General features: G+C 40.8%; 1 protein-coding gene across 2 annotated transcripts in view; it reads right to left on the reverse strand.

Moving 5' to 3' along the window:
- MACROD2 (mono-ADP ribosylhydrolase 2) overlaps positions 1 to 12,084 on the reverse strand; it is a 2,078,532-nt gene that overhangs the window by 1,000,014 nt on the left and 1,066,434 nt on the right. The gene's annotated exons all lie outside the window — the stretch shown is intronic.

Below are 12,084 nucleotides of genomic sequence, written 5' to 3' on the forward strand. Positions count from 1 at the left end.
GGAGGCCGAGGCGGGTGGATCACGAGGTCAAGAGATCGAGACCATCCTGGTCAACATGGTGAAACCCCGTCTCTACTAATACAAAAAATTAGCTGGGCACGGTGGCGCGTGCCTGTAATCCCAGCTACTCAGGAGGCTGAGGCAGGAGAATTGCCTGAACCCAGGAGGCGGAGATTGCGGTGAGCCGAGATCGCGCCATTGCGCTCCAGCCTGGGTATCAAGAGCGAAACTCCGTCTCAAAAAAAAAAAAAAAAAAAAAAAAAAAAAAAAGAAATGTTTAAGTTTTGGGAACTATTATTTTTGCAAAACTTATGCTCAAAAGAAACCATGAGGTAAGAGTTATAGCTTTAGAAGTCATCATGTGGGAAGGTTCAGAAGTATATTTTTAAATTACTGATCCATATGTTGTCTCTTACTACAAAACAGTTTATTTGAATTTCTTATGTATATATGTATTTTTTAAATTTTTGCCTTATGTGGCATTTATTCTATCTTGTTCGAGGAGGAGTCTGAGAAGACTTGAAATATTAAAACATCCAAAACAGAAGAGATAAAGGAGAAGAACATGCTTAAATGTATACATTATTCAAGTGATTAACTGAAGTCTTGATTGTAAAGATGATCTCTGACAGGACGCCAAGGAAAGGAGAAGGCTGGATTTTCAGAACATGCTGCTGTTGAGATGGTGATGGGCAAGCTCAGAGCTCACAAAGAGATGTCAGACATGGAGAGGCAAGCCAGCAGAACTCTCTCAGAAATACTGCTCTTCTGTTTGGATGGCCAGTTTTCATAGTTTAGAATATTTTTCCAAAAAGCACTTGAATATAATGAAGTTCCCTCAGTTATAACAAGGCCATTTTTCATAGCTATTTGTGTAGATACTCCAAAAGTGTGGTGTATTATCAGAAAGGAAAAAAAAAAAATCCCTGGTCTGGAGAGAAATAATCAGGCGAACATCAGAATAAACCAATTTGTTTGATTAAAAATCTATGAGTAATGAAGACCTTTCCCCAGATGGATATGATCTTGTATCCCACATGTACAAACACCAGATTTGTAATTTATGAATCAGATCATGATTTAGGAATTTATTAAAAAGGTAAACTAAGAAGAAAGCCAAGTTTCACAATAGCTTCATCAGCTGAACATCATGTTTTCTGGGCAGCGTGGAGAAGTGCCTGCAGGCACTCTTTCTCCCCTAGGCCTCAAATGTGCTGCCAAATCCTCTACTCACCTCCCCGTGCTGCTGAGTGAACTGAGGGGGGAAAAACACAGAAAGGTCAGGACAGTCTCACAGAGGTGGCAAAGGTGTCCCGTTTCACTGGATGTTTGGGGTTCCCAAGCTGACATTCTAACCCCAGACATTATTTAGAAGAGCATTAACAATTTAGCTGAGTGAAGCTGTGTTGTCTGATTGGGGTCTTTTGCATGGTGACTTTTTAAATAAACTTGTTACTGACAACTCTTAATTGAACTTGTTACTGACAATTCTTCTTTAATTGTTAGAGATCTTAAGTCACCCCCATTTCTTTTTTTCTTTTTCTTTTTTTCTAGATGATCTTTTAGTACTATTAGGTTCTCTTAGAAATTGGTGCACTCGGGATTCCTTGTGTGTTAAAAGGGTGTGATGTGGGAGTTAAAAAGCTTCAATTCAGCCTCTTGTGTTTTGAACCACTTATGACTGTATGGTAGAAAACTCTTACATTGCTTCATGGTTCAGATGCTGCATTTTAACACTGAATGTATTTTTAGATAAAACTTAAAATCTGTATAAATATTATTAAACATGCCTATGGATAAACAACTGCAATGGAATGTTTTATCTGCTGGAGTAATTTGAGTGTTTAACAGAGACTATTTACAAAGATGTGGGCAGGGTTTAGCAACCCCAGCGCTAGTGACATTCCCTGAAGTTAGCAAGCAGGCACTGTCAACATTTTCAAGCCGAAAGGCATGAAGAGAAAGCATAATTCCCAACACATGTAGACAACCACAAAAAGCAAACACCTCATCTTTACTCTCCTCTTCACCTTAGACATCTGGGAGAGCTGCCCATTGACCAAACCCAGTAAGAAGCCAGAAGGCAGAGAAGCCCATTGAGACAGTCCATGCAGATCAGCTCTCTGGGCAGAGAGAAAGGGGAAGAGGGGAAGAGTGGGTCTGGAAGGCAACTGGAAGACACTCTGCACAGATGTACTCATCGACTCAGAGGAGGGGTGTGTTAAGGCAGAAAACAGAAGTAGTCCTGATTGTGGCATTTTCAATTTCAAAACTGATAATGTGACACAAGAAATGTATATTCAGTCCCCAGTTCCTGGCACAGACCTCCTAAAATCCTTGTAAGCTCCTGAGTGATAGGAGTAAGAAGAACTTCTTTGGTTATTCATAATAAGGCTCTTTAACCACACCCGAGATTATACTAATAAGATTACTCTTGGTGGGCCCCTAAATAGCTTCAGGATGAGGTCTGGTTGCCAGAGGATCCAACCATGTGATGAGAGGGTTGGTATTTTCAGCCCCATCTTCCAGCCTCCAAGGAGGGGAGATAGGCTGTAGATTGAATTCAATCACCAGTGGCCAATGACTTAATCAATCATGCCTATTTAATGGCACCTCCATAAAAACCCTACCCAGTGGACTGCAGAGAGTTTTAGGGGTGCTGAGCACATGCAGGTATAAGAAGTGTGGTGCTCCCAGAAAAGGTTTGGGAGCTTCATGTCTCTTCCCGCCCCATGCATCTCTTCTGCTTAGCCATTCCCAAATTGTGTCCTTTATAATAAGCTGGTCATATTAAGTAAAGTGCCTTCCTGAGTTCTGTGAGCCATTCTAATAAATTATCAAACCCAAGGAGAGTGTCATGGAATCCTCCGACCAGCCGGTTGGTCAGAAACATGGGAAGCCTGAATGTATGACTAGCATCTGAAGTGGAGGCCATAATCAGGGATACAGACAAAGTGTTAGAGAGAAGCACAGTGAAGGAAAAGAGCTCCTCTCCGCCATGCCCAGACTGCAAAAGCTTCTTTTTGATTGGAGGAAAGAGGAAAGGGAAGAGGTGATAAGTAAAGGAAGATCTGTAGACCCAGGAGTACAGGGGCCCAAATAATCTTCCAAAAGCAGCCACTCAGAAAGAGACAGAACCCAGAGAGAATATGTGTGTGCAGCCAGTGGAGGCATCATGTTAAAAACTCTAGTGGCTATAGGAAGCCAAGGGGAATCCAATGGACAGTGGAGGGGCCTGTGCAGACCTGGAGAGCCAATGCCTTACGCAAAGGTACAGCCCCTCCATGCAAAGATACAGCCCCAGCCAGCTGGCTGCTCCTATACAAGAACGCAGACACTGAGTTATGGCATTTCCCATTTTCCAAGAGAAATCTGAAAAATAGATTATTCACGTAACACGTCCAGATTCTTACAACTTTGTGGGCTAAATAAAATGCGTCTGTAGAACAAATTCAGTCCAGTGCCTGCTCACAGACAGATGGAGTCCTAGGGGCTTGCTGTGCCCTAAGCAAGCCACCAAAGCAGCAGGAGATTTGCTAGACCTGAGGGGCCACATAGATAGGAATGAAGGGCACATCAAAGCAGACTTAGTGTCAAAGAACAACTGGGTCCTTTCACCCATGCCTGGTTCCACACAAGCTTCCAGAAATGTTGATACAACCCCAAGAAGGGAAAGAAACACCCAAACAATTGAGCTTAAAGGTCCATGCCATGTCAGCAGAATCAAGGCTCAAAAAGGAAACAGTGTCGTAGAAAAATAAAGCGGTCACTACTCATCTATAATCCTTTCAGTAAGATTTGGCTCTAAATTTGCAAGGCACGATCTAGGTTTCTTGCCGATCAGGTCCATGATCCCATTGAAGGGATGTAAGCAGAGTTGGTCACTAAGATTTTCCTGCGTCTGTTCTATGCAAACTATGGCCCGCTGAGCTTCTGCTGATGGAATTTCAGATGCTAAGGCGGGGACTTTCCACGTTCATCCACAATCCTGAGGCAGAAGTTTGTGGGTAAAAGATACCTACCCTGAGATGATTCTGGTTCTGGCTCCACAGTGGCCGTAATTCACAGTGGGACCTAGGATGAGATGTGTCTTCCCTGCTTGGCCCCAGTACTCTGGTCATAAACTGTGAGGGGGCAAGGGTCAGACCCAGCCAAATACAGGTCCCATTCTGCTGTAGGATGCTATTGTCCTATTGGTGACCAGGTGAGGGCATACTGGAAATAAATGAGCGCTAGACAGATGAGAACACATACCACTATTTTCATATTACTGTGCCTTCCACGCAGATTCCACCTCCCTTTGCATAATAATATTAAACATTTTCCTGCCTTTGTTGGCTACCTTAGAAACTCTTGGGATTTATACATTTTTTTCCTGCATTTTCCCCTTTTCCAGTTGTCAGCAAATTTTCTGGAAGGTAGGTTATGAAAATAACCTATAGAATTTCACTTTCTATTTGTCACAGGATAATTTACACCCCTAGGAAAGACAGCTTATTTTTTATTTTTCTTTCACTAGTAGAGTCTGAGATAAGGAATCATGTGTTTCCTTCTTATGATTTGGGCCTCCAAACTTTTTTGAAATCCTCTCACTAATCCTCTTGTCCCCGAATGGCTTCAAGCTCTCCAGCTTCCTGAAATCCTGCTTGCCATGTATAATATGCCTTAGTACCATATGTTTTTCCATCTTTTGATGACTTGTTTCAGCCTACAGGCCTAAAAATCTCTATGTTAAATTCAAACATTCTGTATTATTGAACAATATAATGAAGCATTTCAATACTAAAACTCAAAGAACCAACGATGGAGAAATTAAGTACTCAATGGCAAGAAGGGTATAGTGACAAATCTGAAAAATAGAAATTTTTAAAAATTCAGGTTGGGTGTGGTAGCTCGCGCCTGTAATCCCAGCACTTTGGGAGGCTGAGGCAGCAGGATCACTTGAAGGAGTTTGAGACCAGCCTGGGAGGTCCAGGGAGACCCCATCACTACAAAAAATGTTTCAAAAATTAGATAGGTGTGATGGGCGTGGTGGTATGTGCCTGGGGTCCCAGATACTCAAGAGATTGATGTAGGAAGATCACTTGAGGCTTCAGTAAGCCATGATTATGCCACTGTACTTCATCCTGCGTGACAGAGTGAGACCCTGTCTCAAGAAAATAAAAAGAGAGAAAAAAGAAAGAGGAAAACAGGAAAAGAGGGAAATAGGGGAAGGAAGGAAGGAAGGGAGGGAGGGAGAGAGGGAGGGGATGAAGGAAGGGAGGAGAGGAAGGAAGGAAGGAAGGAAGGAAGGAGAAATTTTTAAAAATCAAAATCTAGAAGTAGTATTCTTCTATAAAATCATGACTTTCTAAAGTTGGATAGTTGGATATGTGGCCAGAAGCAGGCAATTGAAGTTTTGCTCAAAATTGAGCAGGTGCTAATATTATGAAAAATATTACTCAGGCCAAGAGATGTCCCCTTCCAATGACTGTTAACTATATTAAAAACAAAAATTTGCCATGCCCTTTCCAGATGTAGCATTACAGAATTAAAAGAACTTTCCCATTTCTTGACTTTTTCTTCCATAAATGGAGACCAGAAACTAACAGATTACAATTTTCAAAAACACACGATTCATAGAAGTGAATAAAGCTCAAATTTATGAAAGCCAATCATCATGTCAAAAATGCATATAACAAGTCATATCAGTAAGTCAGATGAATCGCAAGCATTTCCACCAAAAAGTGAGTTCCAAAAGAATGAAAACATAAAAGATTTTTATCTACTTCAATCAAGCATTACTACTTCTGGAAAACTATCTCTACTCAAGGAGTTGAGAAAAGGCCATAAACACATATAGTTCAGATCAAGACCTGATCCTCATAATGGAATGAGAATGTTAAAAGCCAAGACTCTAGAGTGACTTAAATGTATTACAAATATTAAAAATTACCATAATGAACAATTCAGCCCCCAAAACATTAAGCATAGCTAAGATGCTTCATAGCAAAGAAAATAACATTATATAAAGCCATCTGCTGAACAATGTTCCAATAGGGTCAAAGAAACACTATGTTAAACCCATAGAAGAAAACGATTCATGGGGAATTGGCAACCCAAAAAGGTAGAGGAAGCAGCAATCCATACAGGGGGATGAAATTGAGATAAAGACTCCCCCCACCTTTGTCCTAATTGGTCACTTCAATAGCCCACTTCAGTGACATCCCACCAGTGGAAACATAGTCTTTCTACAAAGAAACACTGACATCCCACCAGTCTTTCTACAAAGCCCTTGGCTAAAGAACATTAGGAAACAGGGTGGGGAATGGTGAGAGAGTAAACCATTGTCACTATATAATTAAGCTAAATTTGGGAAATAAAAGGAAGGAGCGTACCCAGCCAAATATACTCTCGAGAGGGGCTGCATTAAGATACTTCTAAGCGATGAGAAGACCTCTATATGATTTCCGTCAAAAAGACCTGCTTTTCCCCTCATTCATGAACAATGCTTCACATCCAAGAGGACACCTACAGAAACCTTGGGATGATAAATGCCACTAAATAGTATCAGCAAGGACTCAGGCATCTACCTCTCCAGATACTTCGGGAGCATCCAAGACTTTACAAGTAGGTTCTGACAATGATATGTTGAAAAAAATGACCCTTAGATTTTTTTTAAAAAAAGGGGATGATTAAAGTAAACCCTGATGTAGGATGCCAGCTGCAGGTATCTGCTGTCTCCAGTTGATTTCTCATGTAATGCTTTTCTCTCTTCTTCCCTTAACTAGCTATAGAGTCGCTTTCTGTTTAGTTGTCTATCACACCCTCCTCTCCCACTCTCCCCCACAGCATCCCCTGAAATCTGTCACTGTGGTTTGTTAAGTGGTGTCAGGGCTCATTAAACAATACCATGAAGCATGGCACCTTGCCATGCAGAGTACTTTGAAGTAAAGAGGACTGGAAGGGCTTCAAAAGCAAGGTCTCTCCAACCTTCCTTTGCCTTCCTTCCTCCCATTCCCCTTTCTCCACCAAGGTGTGTCATAGAAACTACAACTCCTCCGCAAAGAAAGCCATTAAAGCTAGAAGAGGTTACTCTCTGACCTACTTCCCCAAAGATCAAGTCATCAGCCTCTTGTGCCAAGTGTCCTGCCACAAAACCAGGGGAAAGGAATGCTACACAGAGAGGCCAAGAATGTGACAAACAGGCCTTGCCAGGCTCCCTCCCACACTTCATTACTGTCAGATTACACCTTTTTTGTCCGATCACATTTCTGTATGACTGTCCATTCTTCATCAGTAATAAGCACCAAAACACACATACACACACACACACACACACACACACACACACACACACACATTTTTCCCTGAGTCTTTCGTTATTGGTGTCTGAAAGCTCTCAGGTCACATTAAACTTTATTAAATAAATTTGTTATGCTTTTCTCTTGTTAGGTCCTTTGCTATGGGAGTGTCAGCCATGGACTCTGTAAGGGGTGAGATAAAAGTATTACTTCTTTGCCCTGACAGTGGCTTGCCTTTGCCTGGCCCTCAATTGTTAGATAACCTATTTGATTAATACTTGACCTTCTTTGCCTGCATATTTGTGTGACTGAATCTCACGTATGTGGTCATGAATGCAGCTCTACTTCACAGCATGTTCCTTGCCTTTCCCTCACCTGATTCACTCCCATGATAGCATCAATACGTCTCTTGCCTTTCTCAACCCAAACTGCATCAAAAGATGTCTTCACATCAGCCAACCAGGGATCATCACCTGGCCTCCGGGTTGGGCCAGACTTGACCTCGTCTTTACAGGCACATTGAAAGTCGACCTTTTAATAACAAGTGGAAGGTGTGGAACAACTAAAACTGCTAGGGTTTGCTGCATCGTCGAGTCAGCCATAGTAGTCACACACGTGGACAGGTGGCCTCTGACCATTCACACTCAGAAAGTTCCTCATACATTCATCCTATATTTTATAATTTCTTGGCCACAACCAATAATGGGGGCCAGAAACAGAGCACAAGAGAAATATACCACTCACGTCAAAAAACTTTTGGAAAGAATTCCTTGCTGAATAAATTGGAAGCTATCCCTAGGTTGTAAATAAAACTTCATTTACAACCAGAAGACCTCATTTCCTCCTTTATAAATAAGATTTTACTCCATATTCTTGTCTTGAAATGGTTGGAAATAGAAGTTAATCATGTACATAACCTAGTTTCGAAGTAAAAATTATCGAGAGATATAAATGCAGTTTGAAATCTTATCATTTGTATTTTCAATCATACTAAAGAATTGAGGAATGATGTGGGAGAACTATATTATTATTTCCCATGTGCTAATAATATGTTATTAGCTAGGTGGCATATATTCTAAGCACATTAAATACATTATCTCATTTATTACCCTTTTTTACAATTTCTAATTGACACATAATTGTACATGTTTATGGGATAAATATGACATTCTGATACATGTATACAATGTTTAATAATCAAATCAGGGTAATTGGCATATCCATTGCCTCAAGTATTTCTCATTTCTTTGTAGTGAGAACATCTAAAATTCCCTCTTCTGGCTATTTCAAAATATACAATAAGTTATCGTTAACTATACTCCCCTACTGTGCCATAGAACAGTAGACCTTAGTCCTCCTGTCTAATTATAATTCATTTACTACTCTTGATGAATTTGTTAGGTATAGATTAAAATTTCCATTTTATAGGTAAGGAAACTAACATGTTCATACAGTTAATGCATGGCGAAAGTAAATTTTTCAACCTAGATTGTCATCAAGTCTGGCTCAAAAAAAAAGAGTTAAAAGTTAAAATAGTTAAAACTAAAGGCATGAGGTAGTGTGAAGGAGGGAGAAAGCTGGCAAGATTATTCTCTTCCAGCTGCTTTAAGGCTCTAATCTCCTATACACTGACTGAAATGCCAGTACATTTGAAATAATGGACATGCGACAGCCCTGGCAGAAGTATCATCCTGAAGACTTGTACCACAAAGGTTCGGGCGAGGCCATAAATAGCGGTACCTGCTCTGGGCGAGTGACTCCACTTAAACATGCCAAATGAGAAAACTTGGTTTTAATTCTCCACCTGTATTACTGTCCCGGAAATGTTTCAAAAACAGGAATTTGAAATAGTATGGCTTTTGAGGATCTCTCATTAATATCCAATAAAACCACCCACTCTCCTCATATCCCTCTTAGGGACCTAAGCGCCTAAAAACAAGTTGATTTCCCAAGGCGGCAACTGACTTAGAGTAAAAATGCAAACATGTTATTTCTAGTATTGCAATGGAGTGAAAGGTCACACAGCTTCAGAGGGCAAACCACCGCACGTCATGTAAGTACTACTGCAAACTAACCCACTGAGCTACTGGAGCTACTCAGATCACATATAAGCAAGCAGGAGACTTTAATATTTATAATAAGTCTCATAAAAATACTAATTTTTAATAAAAAGTCATTAAAATATATAATTTTATAGTTCTAAAAGATCACATCAAGATTATTTTATAACTACAAATTATAAATATTGATTAGATTATTTATATAACATATAAATAGTAATTTTTCATAATTATCTTTATTATCTTTATAATTTATTTTTATAAAGAGAAGAGAAGCTTTGGCTTTTTGACATGCAAACTTTTGTATCATTTGTGCTAATGAATTTTGATTTCCTACATAGCAAATTCTGGAGTTGTCAGGCAATTAAAAAAATGGTTTTCTAAATACACAACTTTGGGTATAGAAAGATGATGGTGAGTTTTTGTGCAGTTAAACACTGACTTTAGTGTATTGTTGCATTAACCTTATTCCTAAATCACAGTGGTAATTCAGATCACGCAAAGAGTCTGGAAACCCTAAAGAACCCAGGAGCAAGATGAGGGCCTGATTATGACTGGTTATGCTGTAGAGCAGCAGTTCTCAAACTTGAGTACATACTGAAATCAGCTAACGGGCTTGTTAAAATACTGATTGGTCGGGGTGGGGGGAATGTCAGAGTTTCTGAGTCAGTAGGTATGGAGTGGTAAACAATAATTTGTCTAACAAGTTCCCTGGTGATGCTTATCATGCTGATCTGGGAACTATACTTCGAGAACCACCAGTGAAGACAAAGGGGACACAGATGGTCATCATAACATACAGCAATTACGGATTATCGACTGGTCATATAAAAGCATTATCATCCAAGGTCTACAAGTGGTCTTTCCAGAGACAGCACTGATCCAGGAAGATGGATCACATTTAAATATGAACAATTTTTTTTTTTTTGAGATGGAGTCTCGCTCTGTAGCCCAGGCTGGAGTGCAGTGGTGCAATCTCAGCTCACTGCAACCTCTGCCTCCGGGGTCCCGGTTCAAGCAATTCTCCTACCTCAGCCTCCCAAGTAGCTGGGACTACAGGCGTGTGCCACCAGTCCCAACTAATTTTTTTTTTTGTATTTTTAGTAGAGACAGGGTTTCACCATGTTGGCCAGTCTGGTCCTGAACTCCTGACCTCATGATCCACCCACCTCAGCCTCCCAGAGTGCTGGGATTACAGGCATGAGCCACCGCGCCTGGCCTTGAGAAGTAAGTTCTAACGAAAAAGAAATGTATTAGAACTAATTAGAGAGACTAATAAATTGACTAATTATAAATACACAGAAAAACTCATACACGTAGGTCAAAATACTTAATTGAAGTATTTATTTGTGCTTTATTTCCCTTCATTTCTGGCTCCTCTGTTTCAAGTAGGCGGCCAATTAATCCTCCTCCATTCCCCTTCCCTTGAACTTAAATGTTGCCTGCAGATAGCTGGCATGCCTGGCTTTTGTTTTCACTGAGACCAGATCTGCTAAAAGAATTGACACTAAGAAAAAAGGAGGGAGCAGGGCCGGCTGTGCCAGAGAGAAAAACAGCTATGGCTAGGAAAGGAGAATAGGATGCAGGTCCCTAGGATTTCCTGGTAGGCCCCAGGTGGGGGAAAGAAAAACAAAGAACAGGGTCCCTCTGTCTAGTTAAAGGTCCTGTGGTCCTTTGGCATGAACTGCCCACATCTTCCTGGGGCTGTAAGGTCTGACACAGCAGCCTCCATCATGTAACAAACCTTTGCCCATTTTCTAGGTTTCAAGTAAGAGCCTCAGTGACTGTAGCAAGGGACAGGCCATCAGAGTGGCACTGATTCCTTTTCCTGACAGTGCAGTTGGGTAGGGAAATGGTGGGTTGCTGGCTTGAGATAAGATCAAATTTCATTTAAAGAAAATAAGAAGTAAGAATATTTCTTGCATGCCCAAAGTTGACTACAAATTTTTACCTATTCTATACTGTTTTATTTTATTTTTTAGAGAGAGAGTCTCACTGTGTTGACCAGGCTGGAGTGCAGTGTTGTGATCAAGGCTCACTGCAACCTTGAACTCCCAGGCAAACGTGATCTTCCCACCTCAACCTCCTGAGTAGCTGGGACTATAGGTGCATGCCACCACATCTGGTTATTTTTGTTTTTATTTTTTGTAGACCTAGAGTCTCACTATGTTGCCCAGGGTGGTCTGGAACTCCTGGGCTCAAATGATCCTCCAGCCTCAGCTTCCCAAAGTACTGGGATTACAAGTGGGAACCAACACACCCTGCCTTGATACCACTTTTTTTAATGATAATATTCTGTGGGGGTAAAAGAGTGAGAAAATGGGCTTCTTGGATCCTGCTGATATGAGCATGAATGCATACAACAGACCTAAAATTTTACTGACACAGCAATTCTACTTCTAGACATTTTCTCTAATTAACCAATTAAAGATATACAACAAGATCTGGCTCTAATGATGGTCTCAGTAGTGCTATTTGTCTAAATGGGAGGACCAGGCTAAATGTCCCACCATGGGTTAAAGTAGATTGACAGCAGAGCTTTATTTTCAACTACTAAATATATTATAAAAAACATTTTGTGGCCGGGGCAGTGGCTCATGCCTGTAATCCCAACACTTTGGGAGGCCGAGGTGGGCAGATCATGAGGTCAAGAGATCGAGACCATCCTGACCAACATGGTGAAACCCCGTCTCTAATAAAAATACAAAAGTTAGCTGGGTGTGGTGGCGCACACTTGTAGC

The sequence above is a fragment of the Aotus nancymaae genome, unplaced genomic scaffold (genome assembly GCF_030222135.1).
Source record: "Aotus nancymaae isolate 86718 unplaced genomic scaffold, 86718_ANA_hifiasm-v0.15.2.pri h1tg000001l, whole genome shotgun sequence".
NCBI lineage: Eukaryota > Metazoa > Chordata > Mammalia > Primates > Aotidae > Aotus > Aotus nancymaae.